The sequence below is a fragment of the Equus quagga genome, chromosome 13 (assembly GCF_021613505.1).
Source record: "Equus quagga isolate Etosha38 chromosome 13, UCLA_HA_Equagga_1.0, whole genome shotgun sequence".
Classification (NCBI taxonomy): domain Eukaryota; kingdom Metazoa; phylum Chordata; class Mammalia; order Perissodactyla; family Equidae; genus Equus; species Equus quagga.
In genome coordinates this window covers 25059877-25083984 of record NC_060279.1, presented here as the reverse complement: position 1 = coordinate 25083984, position 24108 = coordinate 25059877, and the positions used below count along the sequence as shown (strand labels likewise).

General features: G+C 42.3%; 1 protein-coding gene across 3 annotated transcripts in view; it reads left to right on the top strand.

The window, feature by feature from the left end:
* Nucleotides 1-24108, top strand: part of HHAT (hedgehog acyltransferase) — a 309905-nt gene that overhangs the window by 99636 nt on the left and 186161 nt on the right. The gene's annotated exons all lie outside the window — the stretch shown is intronic.

Below are 24108 nucleotides of genomic sequence, written 5' to 3'. Positions count from 1 at the left end.
GTTACCAGTGGGTGGGGGAATGGGGAGATATTGGTCAAATGTTACAAACTTCCAGTTACAAGATAAACAAGTTCTGGGAATCTATTGTACATCATGGTGATTATAGCTAATAGTACCATATTATATACTTGAAAGTTGCTAAGAAAGTAGATCTTAAATGTTCTTACCACAAAAAAGAAATGGTAATTATGTGACAGGATGGAGACGTTAGCTGATGCTATATGTGTAAATCTGTCAAATTAATGTGTTGTACACCTTAAATTTACACAGGGTTGTATGTCAATTATATCTCAATAAGGCTGGAAAAAATGTGGGATTAATTGTGAGACAACACTATGGGAAATTAAAAATTCTTTGTATTTTTGCAACTATAAATATAAATTAGAGTGTATTCTCTTGGAAAATGCCATAGACTGAAGAAAAATAAATCAAGGGCCAGTTTTGTTCCTTAAGTCAGAAGTCCCTAATTTAGTCAGGTAATCTGGCATTGCTAAGATACACAGTTCTGTCCCAGTAACTAAAATGGGAGAACCATTGACTTTCTCCAGACTAAGAGCCTGTCCTTATGTGACTCTCTTGTTCTCATTCATTTTCCCAGATCCTCATTCCCAATTATGTACTTTCTTGCCCATTTTCCACTGCCAGACCTAACTTATCCATGATGTTCTGGCCCATTGCTTTCTTATAAGTTGGGGTGTGTGCATGTGTGTTGTGTTTGTATGTATGTGTGTATATAGGCTGTTTGTATATCTCGTACTTGTATGCTTGTCCAAGGGTATCTGTTGTGATCAGATCTGTGAGAAGCTGACAACATCTTCTCTATGTCCCGAATGTAGTGCTATGCGAACTGAGTGTCTACCTGAGGCTTTCTGTCAGAGACAGAAGAGATGACAGTGAGGTTAACGGTGTTAAAAGATCTCCTCTGATTCTGAGGCTATTTGTTTGTGGCATCCCCTTTGTTCTGGGCTGTACTTTCTTTTAGGTCCCAGATATTTGAGAAAAGAGAAGTGAGTGCCTACTGAAAAATGGAGGCCAGGTTTTCATTGTCAAGTTATGGCTGGGCGTCTTTTTCCTCGGAGAGACACCATAGACAGCACCTGAGAATTTTCCCTCAGCAGCAAACACTTCTGTGCACATATTTGTCAGATGTTGATGCTTCTGAAGGCAGAGGAAGATGCAAAGATTAGAGGACCTTCTTCTATAAAAGGTTATTATGTAGCCTGGAGGACAGGCAGACAGAATCACTCAAATCAACTGGTCTCACTTGCCTCTGATAATCCCATCTTCTGTGGCATTCTCTTCAGATTCTTGATCGTTCTCCCGTAGTGGTTGAAGCCTGAACTTGAGTTAATAAGGGGAAAAATTTTTAGTTAGGGTCTGTTAACACTTCTTATCCACTGCACTATTTGATTGTGTGGAGTGAGACCTTATTTTTGGATCATTAGAACGTCACTGAGAAAGTGTATTTGGCCTTCAGAAGCATGTATGAATTATTTCCTTCCAGATCTCAGGCTCACTCAATGTCATAACAACTTAAAAGAAATCAAGACATAAAATCCTGTTATGCTAACAAATCTCTTTCCTTTTCTGTGGATCTACAAATGAGACCATAAATGCCATTTGCTGTGGTGCTCATTGTCCTCAAGTCTATCTCCAGGCACATTCATGTAAGCTCTGTTGCAAATATTATGAACCATTCAATCTTAGGAATGGAAACTAGAAATTTCATAGAGCCCTCGGTTCAAGACCCTTCTCTAGCAGCATCCACGGGTAAAGTAATAGTTCAGGGCTGTTTGCCAGGAGCATGGGCTAGAAATACAGATTTGGACCGACAAAGCTAGTGCCCCAAATTGGTGTCCAAGCCAGGAGAATAGGGGCTCGGAAGTCCAGTCAGATCAATAAGATATAGATGAGTAGCCAGGGTCAGGCGTGCTAGGAGGCCGTCCTGAATTGTTGGGACAGAGCTCTGCAGGTGAAGATTAGGTTTTAGAAGCAATACTGACTAAGCCAGGTGCTAAATTTAAAGCTAAGGTTATGAGACAGATTAAAAGTTATCAAACTGAGACTACACAGGAATTATCAATGCACAAAATTCTCCAGATTTCTGCCTGTAGGAGGTTGGAAGGGTTGTATGGCTGATCAAGGAAAAAGACATGAGCACAAGGTGGCAGGAGCACATACAAGCTTTGGGTGATGCTCTGACAGGTTTGCATTTGGGGGAAGTGCCTCACAATGTGAGTCTCTCCATAAGCTACATTGTGGGGCCCTCCCACTCAGAAGGGGAGGAGGGCAAGGGCACTCCCCAGGGAGAATGGGATCAGAGGGTGGGGGGCTAGGTGACATCACTTGGTAGCATGGTGGGGGGTCTCTGGGTTAGACATCTGTGAAGGGCAGCAATGACATAGGGTCTTTAGAACCCTGAGGTTTGTCTTATCTATGAGTAGCAGATGTTGGGCACAGTTTCACAGGGTATGCAAAGGAGGTGGCCTCTAGATGGCAAAAAGACTGATGAGTTGGGCTATATTTAAAACAATTGGATATATAAAAGTTTGAGTTTTGCACTTGTAGGCTTTTGAACTAATGGATCTCAGCCTGGTGTAAAGAAATAAACAACCTGGGAGCCAATATCCAGAGGTGATCTTTGGCTCATTTATATAATACTGCCTCCTCTCAAGATAGTGGCTTTCAGGGCATTGGTCCTCTGGATAGATCTAGCATGGGAGACAGATGGAAAGCAGGCCACAGCCTACCTTGGGTCAGAGAGCCTGACCAGCAGATGGAACCTAGTGGCAACGTGGGCAGTCCAGACACTGACAGTTAAAGAACTGTGCTCTCTTCATTCATGAATGAACTGGTTGGTTTGAGTAAACTGATTTGGTTTAGCTGACCAAGATGTACAGGTGAGCAAGGCAAGTCCACCCTTTGTCCTTGCAGAATGCATGGTCTAAAGCATTGTTTAGACAAAAAACCAGTTACAACAGAGGGCAATAGGTCCTGTGATGGCAGAAGTCCAGGGTGCTGTGGCAGCATAGAAGAAAAGCACCTAGCTCGGTCTAGGGGAGTCTGGAAAGGCTTCTCAGAGGAAGTAATGCCTAAGAGGAAACCTGAAAGAGTAAGATTAGGAAGGAAACAGGTAGCAGATAGATGAGGGAATGAGGATTGGGGAAGGGTGCCCTAGGATGAGAGATCTAAGGCATATTTAGTGAAATGAAAGAAATTCAGCATGGTTAGAAGCTTCTGTGATGTGTGTGTATGTTTGCTTTGATAGAAAGTAAGACTGAAGTGAAGGAAGGCAGACAAGAGGTAATGGAGACATGAACCAGGGTAATTTGTGTTTCAAGATCTATGGGAATGGACAGAAAAGTGAATCTGGGACATTCATGAGGTATAATTGACTGGTATTGCTAAACAGTTGGCTGTGGAGGTTGAGGGGGAGAGGCTGAAATCAGAGACAAAGACCGAGGTTCGACCTTGGGCACCTGGTGGGTGAGATACCATCAGCTTTCTGATTCACAGTTTTTAAAGCTCTCTGCCCAGGCATCCTTGCAACTAAACATGTCCTCCCAACACTCCTGTGACCAGTCAATGATTGAAAGCAACCACTGTCAGCTTATCTTGAGCTGCCCCACTACGTGAATGTACGTGTTGGTTTCTAAAGTCTTATTAAAGTCTTAGAATTATTAAGTGTAAATACCTGAGACTTTAACTAGCCTTGCCTTGTCATCCTCTTTCTCTTGAGTATGTAGAGAACTTCTGAAAATTATGTACGTGACACTTGGTGTTCTTTCCCTGCTTGTTCTGACATTTCTCTGCACTTGAGATTGGGGTGTGAGCTTTCAGTCACCCCGGTGCTTCTGAGTTCTGGCACACCGATTCTAGGCGGTGACTGGGTACAATCACAGGCAGTGGAACAGCTTCCGTTCTGTTTTCTTGCTTTGAACAGTCTCCTCGTTTGCTCTTTGACTCCTTTTTTTCGAAATTTTCAGGTCAATGTCATAAATTTTGTTAGATGCTCTCCAGGGTTACAAGAAAAGAAAACACAATGTCTATCTTCTATGAATATGCAACGTTTTAGAAGAGACAAACAGGTGGATATTCTGTTAATACTCCTGTTTTCCTGTGATCTTAAGGGTGAAATAGTTGATATTTTAACTTTTAATATAGATAGCCAGAATGGAGCCAGTTTGGGAAATGTGTTTGTTAAATGCTTTGATTAATATCTATTAATGATCAGCAGACATGTAGATTGTAAACTCCCCGTGTCTGTGTCTCTCTTTCATCATCGTTTGGCTGGTGCAGAATCACTGCTTCATCCATATTTGTCAAAAGAATCCACCAGTGAATAAATGGATTCTTTTGTTGACTCTCCTGTTGTCAGCCATATGTTTGCTTTGTTTTTTAGTTGCTGTTTTCTTTAGGGCGTTAGCGATGCAGTGAAATAATGTATGGTGATGGTTCAATGCTGAAATAAGGGATGTGTCTTATTCGTGTGGTTTTTGTTGAACATTTACAAAAGTTCCTTTGTGTTTTTTTGTTTTATTGGTTACAAAAAACCCTGCCAATCTGAGAGCACCCAATGGATGGAGATGAATGAAGGCTCTTACCTGAGGAGAGATCCTTGAGGCAACCTGGGGAATCCTTTGTTGATGATCTGCAGGTGGTGTTGATCTGAGCAGCAATGTGTGTACAGATCAAAAAGGTGTTATATTTTGTTTTGATGTGGACTATAGAGGGTGTGTTGGGAGAAGCAAACCAAACAGAGAGTATATTGAGAGATAGAGTGACCAACTGACCTTATTTGCCAGGGATTGTCTTGGGTTTGGCACTGAAGTCTTGTCCTGGGAAACTCCCCAGTCCTGGAGAAACTGGGATAATTGGTCAGCCTATATGAGAACTCGGAACTGAGTATAGAGCAGATGGAAGTGGTGCTTTTTGCAAGATCAAGTTAATGCTTAAGAGGGGTGTTATAAAGCATGGCTTCCCCAAGATGCCTAAATTGTTTTGCAGGGTCCAGACTTGTACAGTGAGAGTTATTGTAGAATGAAAACAGTTTGAGAAGGTCCTCTGGGCTCCAGGTACGTTGGGCTATCTTCTCCCCACGGCCCTGGGATTTCTTTGGAGGTGTGATATTTGGGAGATTTCGAACTCTGGAATTTTAGAGCCAAATTAGACCTCACCGATTGTCTAACACTCTTATTTTACAGATTAAGAAGTGGAGCCTCGAGAGGCTCAGTGGCCTTTCCAGTGTCACAGCTGGTTGGTGGCCACGCCGAGGTGGGAGCCAAGTGTGCTGATTTCCAGGCTCTTGTTCTTTCTGCTGCCTTCACTCCCTCTCCTTTGGCTCTGGTGCATCACTGGGTGCATGAGTGTTGCCAGTCAGGGCTGATGTGGGCTGCCTCCTGTGACATGGGTACAAACGAAAACCATTGATAGCTCAGGGAGGCAGGAGTGTGTGTGATGTGGATGGACGGTAAGGAATGAGGACTAGGAGGAAGACTAGTCAAGTTTTGCAAGTGCAGTGTTGATTTTCGACGACAGCAGCTTGTTGTTGAAAGGCCTGAGACTCTAAGAGTTGTAAGGGAGGCCCCCTGGGGGTTAAACAGGAAATCTGAAGCCTGCTGCGCCCTCCGTAGGCAGGAAGCTCAGTGATTGTTTTTACAGAGGTGCAGCCCAACGACTTTGCCAAGAAGGACCTTGCTCACTTTTCTGATCGATCTTTCTCTGCACCCTCCTGATGCCAAACTGTGACCTCAATGAGTTTTTAATAACAGTCACATGCTCACCAGTGACCATAGTAGCGGTGCAGAGTTAAAATAGAACTGTGAGAGTTTCCCCAGCCACTCGCCCACCACCTTTCTCATTTACCTTTCATTTCTTGTCCACATTATTTACAAGGGTTTGCTCATTGCCCTGTTTTCCTTGCAGCTTACTTCTTAAGCTTAATGCAGAAGGAACTTTTCCTCACGTGATGAAATATTCTTTTAGATTCTATTCTTTTAGAGTATGATTTTTACTAGTTTTATGACATTCTTTCCTCTGGCTTTACTGTGATTTAGTTAACTGATTCTTGTTGATTGTTGTTTAAAATTTTGCCCTGTTATAAATAGTGTTTCAGCAAACATATTTGCATAAGCCTTTTTGAACTCATCCCTGATGATTTCCTGAGAGTGATTTCCTGGGTCAAAGGCTTTGGCTGCTCTTTGCCAAACCAGTCTTTAGAAACGTAGGGCCATTTTTCTTTCCCAGAGTCAGGAGTGTTTGCGTGTGGAGGACTGTGGGGTTTTATGCAATGAGTTTCTATTTGGAAGGCACATCCTCCTCCCGTCTGTCTCTCTCTTTTTAACTGATTCTCCTTCCCTGCTCCCCGTCTTGGGGTGTTTTTGAACATCCCTTTGCTATAGGACGATTACAGGTTTTATCTTGGAGTTCCGGAGGAAGCAGCTGTCAGGCTGCCATGTGAGCAGTGAACTGTGGGAGAGCAGGATGGGCTGGAGCCTGAGGGAGCTGCTGCTGTCAGGGTGGGTGAGGCGTGTCGTCTGGCTGTTTCTCCCGACGTTTCTGAACTCAGCTCTTCTAAAAGACAGCCAGCACCTCCTGGGAGCCTTGCTGGTTTCTTGGAGCTCGATTTGCCTGAGTGTTGAGGTACAAACCCCCCATAAATAGGGATTTTCGGATGGAACACACTTTTCTCCTTCTCATGAGATAAATTGTGTTCTGACTTTTCCAAATACCTCTTGTCTGTTTATGGAAAGCCTTGTATATGCGTAAAAGGGTTGAATCATTGTGCACCAGAAGTGGGCAGACTGAGATTTCAGAATTTGGGGGTGTAAAACTTGTTCTAGAATGGCGTGACTTCATTGAGAAGCAGCACATTTCTGTAGCAATGTGATGGCTTTCTGTTGTGCTCTGAATAAAACCAGACTGATCCTCCTTCATAAAATGCCTTGTTTGGCTCCTACCCACCTCCCCGCCTTGTCTTGTACCACCTTCTGTTTCCCCTCTGCTCTCCACCACGCCGGCTTCTTCCCCTTCAGACACAGCAAGCACATTCCCACCTCACGACATTTTATTAGCTCTCCCTTCAGGCTGGAATGCTCTTCCCTTCATCATTGTGTGACTTCTTCTTGTCATCCCCATCTCAGCTTAAATGTCGTTTCCTAAGAGAAGCTTCCCCTGGTGACCCAAACAGAAATAGCCAACCGGCATTTTACGTCACCCTATTTTATTCTCTGCGCAGGGCTCATCACCGTCTGAATTTTTCCCTGTTTGTCTCTCACAACTGAATGATTATATCTTCTGTGGAAGTAGGAACCTTATTTAATTTGGTCATCATGGTGTCCTCTGTGCCTAGAAGAGGAGACAGCTAATAATTGACACTCCATAAATATTTATTATATATGAATAATGCAGTTGGTCGGACAAAGTTCTTTTATGTTTACTGTTAAGAGCAATGTTTACTGTCAAGAGTGATGTTTACTGTTAAGAGCGATGTTTACTGTTAAGAGCAGGTGTCCTCAGTAGACTTGGGGTCTGAAGATCTGAGTTTTAGTCTTAACCTTCCATTCACTAATTCTCTGCCCTTGGAAAAACCACTTACCATCTCTGAATCTCAGTGTCATTATCTGTCAAATGAGAATCATGATATTTACCCAAGAACTCCAGAGAGTGCTTGAGAGGAGTCGTTGTGATAAAGGATGTACAAGCTCTTTGTGAATTTCAGATCATTCAACAAATGGAAGTTATTAGTACCTGTTTATTGGAAGTAGTGGGACTACCATGGTGTCCCTCCAAAATCTTGGAAATAGGGCAAATACAGCCCATTACTGAGAGCAGACTATTACACCAGTGCATGATGGATCAGAGGTGTGGGTTGTGGTCAGCACTTGACTGATGATAGCTTCATTGGAGGCTTTATCATACTCATGGAAAGACTCTGCCAACCAGTAAGGGAGATGCTTCACTCAGAACTAGACACGAAAGATCCAAAAGACAAGTCCTGATAATTCCCATTCAGGCATTGACTGGGCAGGGATACCCCGTTCCAGCGTTTTGCTTTGTCACGTCCAGTGACAGAACATCCCTGTTGTGGAGCAGATGCTTCCATTTCTCAGAGCTGGATGTCACTAAATGTTTGTTTTCTCTGTTTAATGCACTGGCCCTGATTTCTTCCTCACTAAGAAACTCTCTGAGTCCATAATTTGATTTCCTATGTGGCTGACCTAAAGAGAAAAGGGCTCTTATAGGAAAATATGAGGCCCCAGTTAACTTGGAGGTGGTAACTCTCATTCTAATTTGGTGAGTTGGCATGCTGGTCTTGCAGATCTGTCTCTGTGAACCTGGCTAATATGCGTCTGCCCCCAGACACAGATCTGCCCTCTGGGTGTTGACAGATCAGCCCTGGGGAGAGCAGCCTGACTGGGGTGACTTTATCAGTGTGCAGCTGCCTTGTCCAGGGCCTCCGACTGGGTATCACAGCTTTCTGTTTGCATGTGATTATGGTTTAATTTGATGCTTTATCTGGCTGGGGATCTTGAATGTAGTAATTGATTTTGTGTGTGTGGTTGGCAGCATCAGCAGTTCAGGGTGGACATACCAGAGAGAGCCAGGAGGTGGCAGTAAAAGCTAGGTAGTCATTTGAGCAATTCGAATTAGACAGAATTTTATTAGTTTTCAGCCTCTCCTGGGCAATTTACAAAGTATTGAGGTAGGGGTGGGGTGGTGGTGTTGCTTCTTGATTGGGGGTAGGGGTATACCAAAGCAGCCATTCTCATCCTAGTTGTCAGTCCATAAGTCTTATTACTTTAAGTTCTTTTCATGAAATTCTCCTGCAAAATTAAAAAAAAAAAAATCTTAATTTACTTTTTTCAGATTTTGTGTGGAATGTGTTTTTATATATAGGCTGTAGCTCAGCTTGTCAGTGGATTTCAACAACGAGTGTTTCCCAGCCCCTTAATTTCTAGATAAGTTGCCCTTGACTCCTCATTCCCTGGACTGAGCAGAACCTAGCGCTCTCCTGAGACTTCCACTTCATGGCCTCCTGTCTCTCATCTCCTGCTTTTGTGGAATTAGTTCTGTTTAGGGATCATCTTGCATTCCCGGTGTGCATTGCCCTGATTAGCACACAGTACTTGGTTCTTTTTCTTGATTTGTACCCCCTCCCTTCACCAAAAATCTGTTCAGATAAAGCATTTATGTGTTAGAGGACTTTAATAAAGGTTTGGAAGACAGTCATACAAACAAGTTAAAATTGACAGTTGGAGCTCCCTAGTTCCTCTGCCCTGTCTGAAACTCAGCTCTGGTCTCTGGCCATGCTGTTCTCATCTCTCCTCTCTCCTCCTCCTCCTCCTCCTCCTCGTGCCCTTCTCCTCTCAGGAACAAAACCCACCCTCTGTTTTCTTACAAACTGATCTTTCTTTTTTCTTTTTGGAGCAAGATTCGCCTTGAGCTAACATCTGCCGCCAATCCTCCTCTTTTTGCTGAGGAAGACTGTCCCTGAGCTAACATCTGTGCCCATTTTCCTCAATTTTATATGTGGGATGCCTGCCACAGCATGGCTTAATGAGTAGTGCGTGGGTCTGTCCCCGGGATCCGAACCGGTGAACCCAGGCCACAGAAGCAGAGTGTGTGAACTTAACTGCTGCGCCACTGGGCCAGCCCCCAGGGTAATTTTTCTAAAATGCAAAACCAGTCATCTCACTTTTTTGCTTCGTTTCTTAGGTCTTTTAACTATAAAGTTGTGCTTAGATGAGCAGCATGACCCTTTCAGATCGTGCCTCTCCTGTCGGTGTAGCCACATCACTATTCCTGCAAATGCTTTTCCCCACAGTGTCCTGGGACATATCCTATCCTCAAACTTCGTCCTTGTCGTTATCCGAGTGTTCCTTTATCTAGCTAACTCCTCCTTCGGAAGTGCTCACTTCTGGGCTACTTCCTCTGATTCCTCAGATCTGGATGATGCTTCCCTCCACGCCCCATGACTGTAATGAATTACTTTTGATTAGGAGAGAGAAGTTGAGTGTTCTAGTCCGGAATTGTCACCAACTTTGTAACACTGGGCATATTAAGGGAATTTAGATGGGCTCAATGATTATGAAGTGTTATTTAAGGGTGAACCTTCCTCAAATCAAATTGTGATCAATGGAAAAGTGATGGTCATTTAGTTCAAATCAATTCAACAAATTTTCGTTAAGCCTCCAGAAGGAAGTCACTACTCACTCATTCTTTCTTCAAATCTTCATTGAGTACTTGTCGAGTGCCAGATACTGTGTGGGGACGAGAGGTACGGAGATGAAGTGAAGATGTCCACGGCTGATTGCATGCATGGTTTTGGAATTCAGGAGAAATACTAGTGTTAGCAATATGTATTTGGGATTCATCGTGAATGGGTGGCCATTAAAGCTCTTGGACCAGATGACACCGAGTGGGGAAAATGTGTAGAAGAGCCACATCTTGCTTTTGAAATATTTCTCCTCCTGCTAAAGAGAAAGTTGTTAGAGTGAAACTTTCTTAGTCTGAAGGATTCAAAGAAATCATTTTATATCTTTTATAATCGATACATTTTAAATCATTTTCACATACCTCAAGGACTTACAATAGCAGAGGGAACATATTGTAATGAATCTACAGGTTAAATAAATACATGAACAAAATCTATAAACATAGCCTAATTACTGTGACATTTTTTTATTCTGAGATGCTAGCAGATTTGAGAATTGCCTGAGGAGTTACCCTTAGAGGGGTTTTGACAACTGGCAGTGACTTTTGTTTTTTCTCTTTTCCCACTCCTTCCATTATGGAATGGAGTGGTGTTAAGTTTTGCTAAGAGTCATTTGTAGCATGACGTTTTGTGGAGGTATTTATTTTAGCAGAACTCTTTCCAGAGAAGCCTGGGCCCTCATTTCTCTGCTGCAGAGCATTCGATGGGGCCTGGGAGAGCCCCGATCTTCCCCCTCAAGCCAGCAAGGTGTTATTTCTTCACAATTAAGTTGTGATCGTCAAAATTACGGCAGTCTTTAATAAAATTAAAGGTGAATCCTGTGGCACAGGATTTTCCTTTGAAATTCCCTGGATGTTCTCTTTTTGGAAGAATCCGTGATGAGTATCAGAATGGGTTTGGAACACTGCCTGTGAAGTTCTGTCATATAACCAACAGACTGAGCGAGAGGTGTCTTTTTTCTTTTCTGTCCATGAAAATCAGAAAATAAGAATGAACAGCAACAGAAAGGTCACCTCACTTTCCCCAAGAAAATTACTATTTACACTTGATGTAGATTTTTAAACATGGGGAAAGGGCGTAGGGTGTGAATTGTTTAATGCAGAATTTCTCAGACTTGACTGAACATAACTTCCCAGTCTTTTGCATTCAGATTTGAGGACTCTGACCCAAACCTACTAAATCAGAATCTGTCAAGGAGAGGCCCAGGAATCTCTGTGATTACTTATTATCCCAGGTGATTCTTAGGACCAGGTAAACTTGGGAAGCACTGTTGTAATTGATGAAGGTCGTGGTGGGGCATCTTCTTGTGGGGAGACATGCTTCTCCATAGACTGCCCGTTCCCAGTGATTCAAGGCCTGATGGTGAGTTCATTATTCTGCCTCATGGCATTCTCCCCTGTCTCCTTCCTATAATTTGCCTCTCCGTTTTACCCTTTTCAGATTTTCTGTGCTCACAGGGTGAGCAAGGAGGTAGAATTGTGCTGACGTAAGTCAATTTTGCTCATTGTCCCCTGCAGATGACTTTGGTTGGTGGATGAGGCGGGAGTTAAATATTCCCATCCAAAATTCAGGGGTCAAGTGGGGGTTCTTAATGCCTCCCCCTTTAAAACCTTGTATTTTGGAAAATTAAAAGCATGAATATATAATTAACCCCCAGGTGTGCATCACCCAGGTTCAACAATTATCAACTCATGGCCAATTTTCTTTCATCTGTACTCTCTCCCATATTCTTTTGAAGCAAATTCCAGACATCTTATTGTTATCCATGAATATTTTAGTAGTATCTCTAAGAGATAATAACTGTCACTTTCTTTTCTTTCTTTTTTTTTAATTTAATTTTTTTAGAGCAGTTTAAGAGGTTCACAGCAAAATTGAGAGGAAGGGACAGAGATTTCCCATATTCCCTGCCCCCACTCACCCACAGCCTCCCTCACTATCAACATCCCCCATCAGAGGGGGTACATTAGTTACAACTGAAGAACTCACATTGATATATCATCACCCAAAGTCCATAGTTTACGATAAGGTTCACTCTTGGTGTTGTACATTCTATGAGTTTGGACACATGTACCATGACATGTATCCACTTGTTTTCTTTTGAACTTCAGGATCTTATAAGAAGACAAAATATGGCAGACTGGAACTATACCCCAACTGGACAAAGCCTCAGATTTGGGGGGGGGCAAAGGTGGTAATTTGTGTTTTTTCTTAAAAGAGCTCAAAAAGATTACGTTTCTTGACTTCATTATCGAACGGTGTTTCACTATGGCAAATCTGTGGTAAATCCAGGTATATGAGTTTATGGGGATACAAGAGAGCTTTGACAAGGGGTTCGAGAGTGAGTGAAGAAGTGGGGAGGTGAAAATTATTGAAAGTTAGTTCTTACATGGTAAAGATACAATAAAGCTCTGTGGAATGTACATTAGAGTTCTTTTTGAAGAACTCTGGCGTTTAGAGACCCATCTCCTAAATGCATGTAGTCAGAACTCTGGCGTTTAGAGACCCATCTCCTAAATGCATGGTTGGCGTTTAGAGACCCATCTCCTAAATGCATGTAGTCAGAGGGTTTTTTGAACTGTGCGTCTCAGCGCCAGCTGTTGTTGAAATAATGTCTGTGCACCTATCTAAATGGTAATGAAATGCTAACACAATCATCCATTTGCTTTTTCTCATTCTACAGCATCACAATGAGAGGAGAGGGATAAGACATTTGGCATCTGATGTTTGTTTTGAAAATTAGGGGCACAAGCATGTGTCTGATAGCATAAGAATCTCTTCTTTTTCCACCCTGTGGAGGCATCAAATGCTCTGAGGTTTGTTAAGATACAGTAGAAAAAAATTAATTTTTATAAGTTGTCTCCTTGGATTAGAATCCTGAGCTTATTTAAAATTAATGCAGTGTGAACCGGAAGCTTCTGTGGGATTTACTACTGTGGAACCTGACTGTTCAATTACAGATGTTCCATGTGGTGTGAGGGTAATTTCATGGTGCCTGCTTGCAGAATGGAAGAAATGCCTGCTTGATGTGGCATTATAAAGGGCAGCAAGCTGCACCACAGTTATTTAAAACACTAGCTATTCCCTGCCCATCCTCAGTATCCCTCAGAATACTGTAATCTTTGTCGATCCCTATCTAACTCATTGTTGTGCCCAGGTAACTCAGGGTACCGGTAGCTTCTTAGATCACATAAAATAGATGTATCTTTCTTTTAAGCAAAGTTGATATATGGAAATCTGAATTTGTTGAATACTTTAGGGAGGCAATTATTTGCTTTCTAAAGGGATTCTTCGCTCCTGGAAGGATTTGCAATAGAATACTTTAATTAGTAGTTAATTTCCCATTGTCTTTGCACATAGACTTTACAGAACCCTTCTAGTGGGCAAAGTGAGTCACATCAAAGCATCGAAATTCAAAGAGTAATCTTTACCTGGTCTCCACCTGCAAATTTGCTTTTCAGAATTTTCAAGTCCTTTGGCCCTGTGTAAATCTCCCTCTTTTCCCCACATTATTTCATTGTCTTCTATAGCTATGTGTGTGTAGTATTACTGTGCTTCTCTTCTGTGGGGTCTCTTCCCTCATGGTTTTTGGATGGGAAGAGCATTTTGGGCTTAAGTAACCTCTTATTTCAGCATATCTGTTCTGTTATACTACTAGAACCAGTTTTGTTTCCTTTTTTTAAGATTTTAAATTCATTTTGCCATATAAAAATGCTTCCGGGGGCTGGCCTGGTGGCACAGTGGTTAAGTTCATGCATTCTGCTTTGGTGGCCCGGGGTTCACAGGTTCAGATCCCAGGAGCAGACCTACATACCGTTTATCAAACCATGCTGTGGTGACATCCCACATGCAAAATGGAGGAAGATTGGCATGGATCTTAGCTCAGAGACAATCTTCCTTAAGCAAAAAGAGGAAGATTGGCAATGATGTTAGCTCAAGGCCAGTCTTCCTCACCGAAACAAACAAACAAACAAAAAAGCTTCTGGAACACCTTGATTTTACTTCAAGACATATTTTGTGAAGTCTTCAATATTTTTATTGGATAATGATAATTTTGATCTTAAGTGTGACTATTGTAGCTTATAGCCTTTCCCCCATGATGTTAACAATTTATAATTAAAAAGGATGGACAAACAGGATTTAATACTCTATCCAGGTAACTTTTTTTTCCCCTAGCAACATACTCTTTCTTTGAAAAGAAGCATTGTGGTGATTTATTTTCCAATAACTAATATGTCCAAAGATTAAGCATTTTTGGAGGTAAACTCTCCTTTGGGTTTCTGAGTTGGTAACTACTCGTTTGGATGCTGAGAGGATCAGAATTCTCAAATCTGTGAACCTGAAAGTGCTCACGGCAGTCCACCCCCATTGTGCACTGGTTTCTTGGATGTCTTTGCTTACCATGTGCTTTTTGAGGCTGGCTTTCCTGAGCATCTTTAGAACTCTGTCTCTGCAGATTTCTACTGCTTGCACTACCTCCTGCAGCTCCCTTTAACAGCTCCCTGGTTGTCCTGTCATCTAGTGTACTTCACACTGACTCTGTTCCAAGTCTGGTCTCAGGGTTATGTGTGAATCCAGCAGACGTAACTTTGGGGCAGCAGACCCAAATTCAAGTCCCAACTCTGCTACTTATTGGTGTGTGATCTTAGGCAAATTTTGTAACCTTTCTGTGCCCAGGTTCCTATCTATGAAATGTGGGTAATAATAATATCCACAGAGAGGTGATATGAGAATTAAATATGATGATGCATAGTGCGTGGGGTAGACAGATAGTAAGTGCTCCATAATCAGTAGCTGTTATTATCATCCCATGATGCATTCTCAGAGACTAGGTTGTTGGTGAACTTGCCCTGGCAGTCGAGACTATATATTTTACACACACACACACACACACACACACACACACATACACACACTTGAGGCATTTAAAAAGTCATAAAGAGGGGCCAGCCCAGTGGTGTAGTAGTTAAGTTTGCACACTCTGCTTTGGCGGCCTGGGGTATGCTGGTTTGGATCCTGGGCGTGCACTTACACACTGGCCATCAGGCCATGCTGTGGTGGCGTCCCATGTAGAAGAACTAACTAGAATGACCTACAACTCGGGTATACAACTATGTACTGGGGCTTTGGGGAGAAAAAAAAAAAAGAGGAAGATTGGCAACAGATGTGAGCTCAGGGCCAATCTTCCTCACCAAAAAGCATACTTTAAAGTAAATAAATAAATAAAAAGTCATAAAGAAAATATAGTGAACACATGTTTATTCATCACTTAGTTTAAGAAATTATTACCAACATAGTTGAAGGCCCCTCGGATAGTGCTCCTGATTGCATTTCCCACCCTCTCCCTAAATAGTTCCCACTATCTTGAATTTGGTTATTTTTGCTCTCATGCATTTCTTTACACTTTTACTGCATCTGTGACTATTGCTCTAAACGGCTATTGGTAACTAGTAAGACAAGTGGGAGATGACATAGAGCTGTTTAAGGAGCCACACGTGAAGGTTGTGGTAGATCCCACCCTCACAATCATAAGGCAAGGAGAAAGGGTGGAGCTCTGACATACCTCCTGGTTGGCTGCTCCCCATCCTGGATTGAGACCCACCTGAGGACTACAGCCTGGCCTCTTTGTCCTCCTCTTTACAGTCACTCGAAAGAAATTTTGTGGCCAGAATTTTACATGCCTGAGATCACTCCTGAACCAACCTGAATCTGTTCTTGCATCATTTGCCATCCTCCCTCTTTGCTCATCTCCAGTTTGAGGCTTTGAGGTCTTTGATTACCACTCCTGCAGCCTCTCTGGCTCATGGTCTTTTTGTCTCCTTGTCTCCCCTCACTCCTTGGTTTGGCATTATTTGCACTGAGTGCTCAGTATTTTCATTTCTTAGAAGCAGCCTTGCAACCTTCTGCTGTGACCTGCTCGTGGGGTGGATGCAGCCTGGGTTCCTGGGACCACTCTCCTTTTTAAGCCCTGGAAGGCCATCTGTTGGGTGTGGGTGGCCTTATCATCAACATAGAGTCAGTTGTTTAGAGCACATTATTACTACAGAATGAGCAGGGAATCTTGTGATACAGTCCATGCCCAGGGTGGTGAATTACAGGGGTTCACCTTAGTCAGAGATTCAGCTTGAGATGGTGAGGTGGATGAATCTGAACTAACTGCTGGGTTCCAACCAGTTTCTCCTTCAGCGGGTCAGTTACCCTACTGAGACCAGTAGGTGAGGATGCTAGCTCCTACCTGGTGGGACTACAGGTTCAACTTCCAAATTCTTAAGTTTAGGTTGAAATTACAGCATCTGCTGTGGTTGTTTATTCCCAGAACTGTGACTAGAAATGACTGAATTCCTTTACCTTCTTGGCCTCTTCAGGCTGGGCAGGCTTCACAAAAGCCATTGCCTGTATCTCTCACCAGCACACCCTTCTTCCCTTCTTGACGCAGTGCCTGTTCCTCTGGAGCCCTGGCAGCAGTTTCTCAGTTCTGCCCATTACCTCACTCCCTTCCCCATCAGTCACATTTACTGACTTGGTTTTCTTGGCACTGATCATCTCCTCCTCCTGACAAAGAACATTACATAACTACTGCAAGGCAAGAGCCATCTTTTCTTCGGTGTCACTACAGGAACCTGTGAGTATCTCTGGTGTAGACCTTAGCTCGAGAGTTTCCCTTCCTCCTGATACCCCAGCTGTAAGCAACATCTCCAAGTCTGTCTTGGTACTTCTTCTACCTTATATTGTGCTTCCTGGTCTATATTTTTCTTGATTAATCTTTATACTGCTAGTAGGTATCCTGGATCTCATATGTGAAAGATTCTTTTTTTTTTTATTGTGGTAAGAACTCTTAACATGAGATCTACCCTCTTAAATTTTTAAGTGCAAGATACGGTATCATTAACCATAGTCATGAGATGTTCTTATAAAGAACTTTATCTGAGAAGAAACTTTTATAAGATATCCAAGCTTCCTGAATCTGAACAGACTTGATCACAGATCACTTAAGCAAAATCTAGAATATGTTAGATGTAGGCAAGGGGAAAGTGAGTGGAGTCATTTGCTTTGGAGCAGGAAAGGTCCAGAGATGAAGTCGGGAGCTAGGACAGGCTGGAGATGGGAGGGTAGCAGTGAGTCAGGGTGGCACAAGCTGGCGGGGACAGTGCAGAGACAACCTGCCTCTTAAAACGGAAGGAAGCTGTAACCAGTACCTGACACTAATTATGGAAATCCCAAGGGCAGGGCTCAAACATAAAGATGGCAGCTCTGCAGCCAGCCAACAGAGCTGAGGGCCTCTCTTTCCAGTCCTTGGCAAACTCTGGTATAAGACACAACTTGACCCATTCTATGATTCTCCAAGAGTTTTCATTAGGCAAATGCTAAATTGCTCTTTAAATCTGTAGGGAACCTAACAATTCAAAAGGGCATCTAATACAATCCGGATCTTTGTGTTTAACCTCAGGAAGAACTTCCAATGATTAGCAGCATTCATTGGATAAACTACTCTGTATTGAGCACCTGCTACTTGAAGGCCCTCATGTTCAGCCATGTGGGGATGGGCTTTGAGCATCCTGTAATCTGGGAGACAATATAAGCAAGTACAAAAATACCTATGAGGTAATGTGTAATAGAGGTGGCAATGCCACTTCCTCATGCATGATGTAGATGATAGGCTACTTAGAATTGAAATTATAAAATATTTAAATGAAATAAACAATTTTTGAAATCTAAGAATTTATATAAAATAGCCTTATATATTACAGAAAGAAAAACTTACACATTTGTGAGTATATTCAGAGAGAGGTCACTTTGGAAGCATGTCGTTGGGAGGGGAAGAGGTTATTGATTTTGGAGTCAAGAGATCTGAGTTCAAGACTGAACTGTTGATTTAATCTGGAGGCTTATAAAGGTCACTTAATTCTTACAAATCTTTGTTTTTTAACCTGACATATAGGAGTAATACTTATAGTACAGGATTGGGTAAAAATTAGCAATGGGGTAATATACGTGAAAGTGCGTTCATTTTTTCAGTCCATTTATTTATTCAGCAAATACCCATTGGTCATGTCCGCTACATGCCAGGCACTGCTTGGTGCTAAGGGGATGGAGGTAAAGAAGACAGCCATGGTCCCTGCCCCACCGAGCTTATACATGACTGGACTTCACAGAAAGCTGTGCCATGTTATGTACTTGCAAGGTACCATGTGACCATTTTGGCTGGAGCTTTTGGAAAAGCTTTGTGAAATAATGGCATTAGGTGGGGCCTTAAAGAAGGGTAGAGTTTTGGCAGACAAAATGGAGAAGGGGGACCCTTAGGCAGAGGAATGAGGGTGACAAAGAGACAGTGAAGGGAATAATTGGGTAAAATGAGTAGTTCCAGTGAGAAAACTGAGTTGAGCCTGGCCTCTCTTTCCCTTTCACACCTGTGCCCCCAAATATGAGATCTTTAGCTACTCGTTTGAGGACCAGAGCTGAGAGGAGCGTGAAAGCCAAATGGGAGCCAATCACCAGCTGCTTTATGTCAATTCACGGTATGGTGAGGTAATATTAAAGTAGAGTTACTCTCTACAAGGGCTGAAGGAAGGTCTGAATGCCAGGGAACACCCACATTTGGGGCCTTTTCTCAGTCCACTTCCTGCTAGAATCTTTATAGAATTAATCTCCTCCTGTTGTGAAAGTCTGTTCTGTTTCTAGTTTTGAGGAGGAGAAAGCCTGATTCTCCTTTGGGCAAGTTGAGTTTGAAGCCCTTCCAACTGGAGGTGGCCAGTGGGTTGGTAGAATTCACCATACATTCAGTAATTTTAAGGCAGTAGCAAGAATAGAGCTAGGACTTCTCTTTCTTTTTCCTCTTCCGGCCTTTGTTCTTGACACTGGGAATGCGAGGTCCCAAACCTGCAGCGGATTCTTTAATTTGGTGGCAGATCTGACCTTCACTAGTGACTTAACAGTCCTCAGAGTTGATGACAGAATATCAGTATCCCTCCCAGAAAAACCATGATAGAAGTAGTCTTCATCCTACATGGTAAATTACTAATTTAGTTACTTTTCAAGGCGACATTTATTAAGCATCACCTATATTCCCAGGTGCTGGGAATACAAGAGGCAGAAGATGCTGTTCCTGGTCTTAAGGAGGTTGTGGTCCTTAGGCTAGGTACACATCGTACAGCTATGGTCTGGTGTGATAACCACAGCACAAACCATAGAACAAAGTATGATGAGATCCCTAGAGAGAGCAGGGTGCCTGCATAGCTCACTCCTTCACCTCCTTCACCTCCTTCAAGGTTTTGTTCAAATGTCCTCTTTTCAATGAAGACCAACCTGACTCGCCTTTTAAAAATAGCAGTACCCACCACCTCCTCATTTCTGGATTCCCTTACTCTGCTCAACAATTTTTCTTTTTCCATTGTATTTATTGCTCCCTGTCTCAGTTGGCTGTTACTGAGTAATAAGCCATCCCAAAACTTAGTGTAAAACAATGATTTCCTCTCTTTCACTGTCCTGTTGGTTAATTGAACTTGGTTGGCTAGTTCTTGCTTGGAGGTCTCTCCTGCAGTTGCAGTGAGATATCAGCTGGGGTTTTGGTCATCCAAATGTTCAACTGGGCATGACATCTAAGGAGGCTTCTCTCATGACTGACAGTTGAGCGTGGCTGTTGGCTGGGAGCTCAGCTGGTGCTGTCCACCAGAGCATCTTCATATGGCCTCTCCATGTCGCTTGGGCATCTCACAATGTGGCAGTTGGATCCGAGAAGGAGTGTACCAAGAGTAAGTGTTCCAAGAGGCAGGAGGTAGAAGCTACCAGGCCAGTGATAAACTACACTTGGAAGTGGAACAGTACCATTTCTTCTGTATCTGTTGGTCCTAGGACCTGCCCAGATTTACTTTTGTTGGGGCAAGAGTATATTGCAGAAGAGCATGTGGGATGGAAAATATTGTTGGAGCTGTTATTGGGAAATACGTTCTGCCATACTTTCTTAGTATCCTTATAGAATTTATTTTTATGCCAGTTTTTGTTGACTCCTGCTAGGATATCAGCCCCATGGAAGCAGGAGTATCCACTGATGTACACCAAGGACCTACACCCATGTTTGGCACTTAATAAGTACACAATGAATATTTGTTAAATGTTCTAACAAATGTGTCTAAGTCTCTGTGTTCAGACTGTTGCCTGTCCTGGTGGTGTGGGTTTTTATCACACTCCTGATTTACATTCTTTTCTGTCTTTTAACAGACTGTAGACTCTGTAAGGGCAGGGGTCATGCCTGGTTATTAACCACCACATTGCTCAGTATCTGGCAAGCAGTCACTGCTCAATAACTATATATTAAATGAATGCAAAAATAAGTCATTAATTCTGCTTGGAGCATAGAGAAGTTATGAAGAAGAGACTGTATGTGAACTGAGATCTGAAGGATAAATGGGATTTGCCAAAGAGGACAAGGAGCGATAGGGCGTAAAGGCAGAAAAAAACACTATGAGCCAAAAGGGAAGGATAAATGGGACTACTGAAACTGACCTGTTAGCCCCCTGAAGGCTGAGTCCCCACCTGATTTGACCTCTGGTCTATTTCTCATACTAGCTACCTGGTGATGCAGTAGTCAGGCATGCATGTTGGATGCCCATGCTTGTTGGATGAATGAATGTCAAGGGAGAGTATAATATGTGAACTCATCTATGACTTTTTTGGGAGGAAAGGGTTAGGTTTGGTAATCAAGAATAATTCTTGCTAATGAGAGGCTCTTTTAAATACAAACCCAGCAAATTTTTTTAAAGTATCGAAAAATAGCTAACTTTTGTATTTTTGAATATAATGAAAGCTAATTCAATTGATGCATGTCAAATAACTTTCAATCAGAGTAGAGTCATTTATATTCTTATGTTACTGTCTAGCATATTGTTTGCCTAGTGAGAGAATGTAGGAAAATCCTTATGGTTAACCCTGAAACCTTAGACCAAATCTTACAAGGGAAAGACTAATCTTTAGGTCAAGGGGAGAGAAGAATGAGCCATGCATCTTTCATAAGGATGGTGAAAATTCACAGTAAGACAGCAGAATTGTTAAACTCATGAGTATGAACACAATTTTCTGAAAAATTAAACAATACAGAAATTATAATATTTTAAAAACCATTATGCATCATTGTTTTCCATGAGCTTGTTATTAAAATATCATGACCAGTTATTAAAATATCAAGGAAAAAAATAAATTTAAGCCTTTGTGTCTTAATCCATAAGAAATATTAAGTAACAGGTAAATAGAGCGCTTGTTATGTATTAATATATGTGAGGCTTCTTGTGCTTTCCATCCATAATGGGGTAAAAATTCCCAGTTACTTCATCTTCAATTAGATCTAGCCATAGAGTTATATTAAGCACCTACACAAAATGAGTCCTTTCTATAGCCCAGTTCCATGTGAAAGTATGAAGGAATGATGACGATTGTGTGCAAATGGTACAAAAATGTAGACTCAGCTTGCATTTTAATTCATATGCTTCGTAGATGACAATTGTACAGAAGGGCAGTATTTGAGACAGGAAGCAACCCGTTCTCCCTGATCTTGCATCCTGTTAAGAGGGAAAAGAAATCTCTGATGCTTCGTATACAGAAGTGTTCCCGGTGGCCTTAACCATGCACGGTCTTCCACGGGTTCTTTGACACCTTCAGTTCTTCATGCTGATCATTTTCAGTTCTGGAAGCTTCGTGCTCTTTAATTAGTCATCCTTACTTATGTCCTGCTTTTTATAGCTCTGGGATTTTTCTCACCAAAACCTAGTGGTTAATTTTGGAATATTTCAGAGTCCCCTCATTGTGATCTCAGCCAGTGGAACTGATTTCTTCACCATTCAGGGCAGTCATGAGCCCCCCAAATGCTTTTAAGACGGTGTTGCTTGCAAATATATCCCACTTCCTGATGAACGTGTTTGTACACACACTTACATACGCATTCATACACACACACGTCAGCTTTTTTCCTTGACTCTTACCACACAAATCCAAGAGTGCTGGAATTTTATACCCAGCCCTCCAGCAGGTACGATTATAGTCTGATTTCAAAAATCCAAAGAACCTATTTGACTACTCCTGAATGGGAACAAGATACAGTGATTCCTGGGATTTTCTCCTCGTAGGACATGTGGCTTTCGAATTTGAACCACCACTTGCCTCCACCCAAATTGTATATTCAGAAAATGGCTTATGTGTTTCTTCTGGCACAGAGTGACCATTTACAGCCACATAGCCACATTTACAGTCACTCCATGGCAGTGACGTTCTTTCAAAGACCCTCACGTAACATCAAGAGCCCCCGACAGTAATACTTTCTGCTAGTGCTTCTTTAAGGCTTAGCTATTTCCTTCAGAATATCCCATAGATAACATGATCAGCTGCACCAAGCTGCCCTGCAGTCTTTCCTCGCACACTAGGGAAGGTGGGTGTGAGGCTGGACAGCACATGGCCACTGGTCGTCTTCTCCAGGGCTTCCTCATGTGCATTGCCCTTAGCCTTGTTCTTGCGGGCGCTGCTCTGGCAGACTTATCTCACCTCCTCACCCTGTTGCCGAGGCCACTATAGATGAGGCCAGCAGCCAGTCCAGGTCTGTGGTACCTTGTCAGCCTGTAGCCCGGGTCCCTCACCCTCTTCCCGGGGTGAAGAGGTCAAAGTGGCTGGCCCAGAAGCCTAAGGGAAGGTGGTAGTCAGTAGAGCATCCTGAGCCCCAGCTGGTGATACGGGTCACTGTGACACAGAGGCCTGTGAGGGCCACAGTGGGTGTTTCAGATCTCGCATCTCACCCAGTGCCTGCACCCTGCATTCCTCTTACCCCAGAAAGGCACATTTGGGCCAAGAAGCTGATGGTTGTTACAGCTTGGGGCCCTCATGTTTTTTAAAAAGTAGCCTTTTTGTGATATAGTTCACATACCATACAATTCACCCATTTAAAGTATATAATTCAATAGCTTTTAGTGTATTCACAGATGTGTGTAACTATTACCACTGCCAATTTTAGAATATTTTCATCACCTCAAAAAGAAACTCTACCTTTTAGCTCTCACTCATCATAATCCCAGGCCCATCACCCCCCCAGTGCTAAGGAGCCACTAATCAACTTTCTGTCTCTATTTCTGTCTAATCCTTATTCTGGACTTTCATATGAATGGAATTATATAATATGCGGTCTTTTGAGCCTGGCTTCTTTCACTTAGCATGATGTTTTCAAGATTCATCCATGTCATAGCATGGATCAGTACTTCATTCCTTTTTATGGCAGAACAACATTCCATTGTGTGGATATACAATGTTTTGTTTATCCATTCATCTGTTAATGGACATTTGGATTGTTTCCATCTTTTGGCTATTGTGAATAATGCTGCTATGAACATTCTAGTATAAGTTTCTGTGTAGACATCCGTTTTCATTTCTCTTGGGTATACATGAAAGAGTGGAATTGCTGGGTCATATGGTAACTCTATGTTTAATTGTTTGAGGAACTGGCAAACTGTTTTCTGAAGTGGCTGCACCATTCTGCATTCCCGCCAACAATGTATAATGGTTCCAATTTCTCCACATCTTCACCAGCCCTTCTTGATCTGATTTTTGATTCTAGCCATCCCAGTCGGTGTGAATTTATGAAATTTTGAAAGGATTTGGAAAAGATTTTCCCTTTCTAGTAGTTTTTTAACACAATATATATATATATATATATATATTTGTGCTCCTTTTCCTAGTATCCACAAAGCATGACTGCTAAGAGTTTCTGTTGTCTGTCAAAAATAGAGGAAATTTCAGTATTTGTTAATCCAAAAATGTCATTGATTGAAATCAATATGGGAGACTTTTTTTAGCACGTGAGTTGAGGGGACGAAGGGAAGTGGGTGGAGAAGTGGGGCCGGGCGGTGTATTTCCTGGAATGTTGC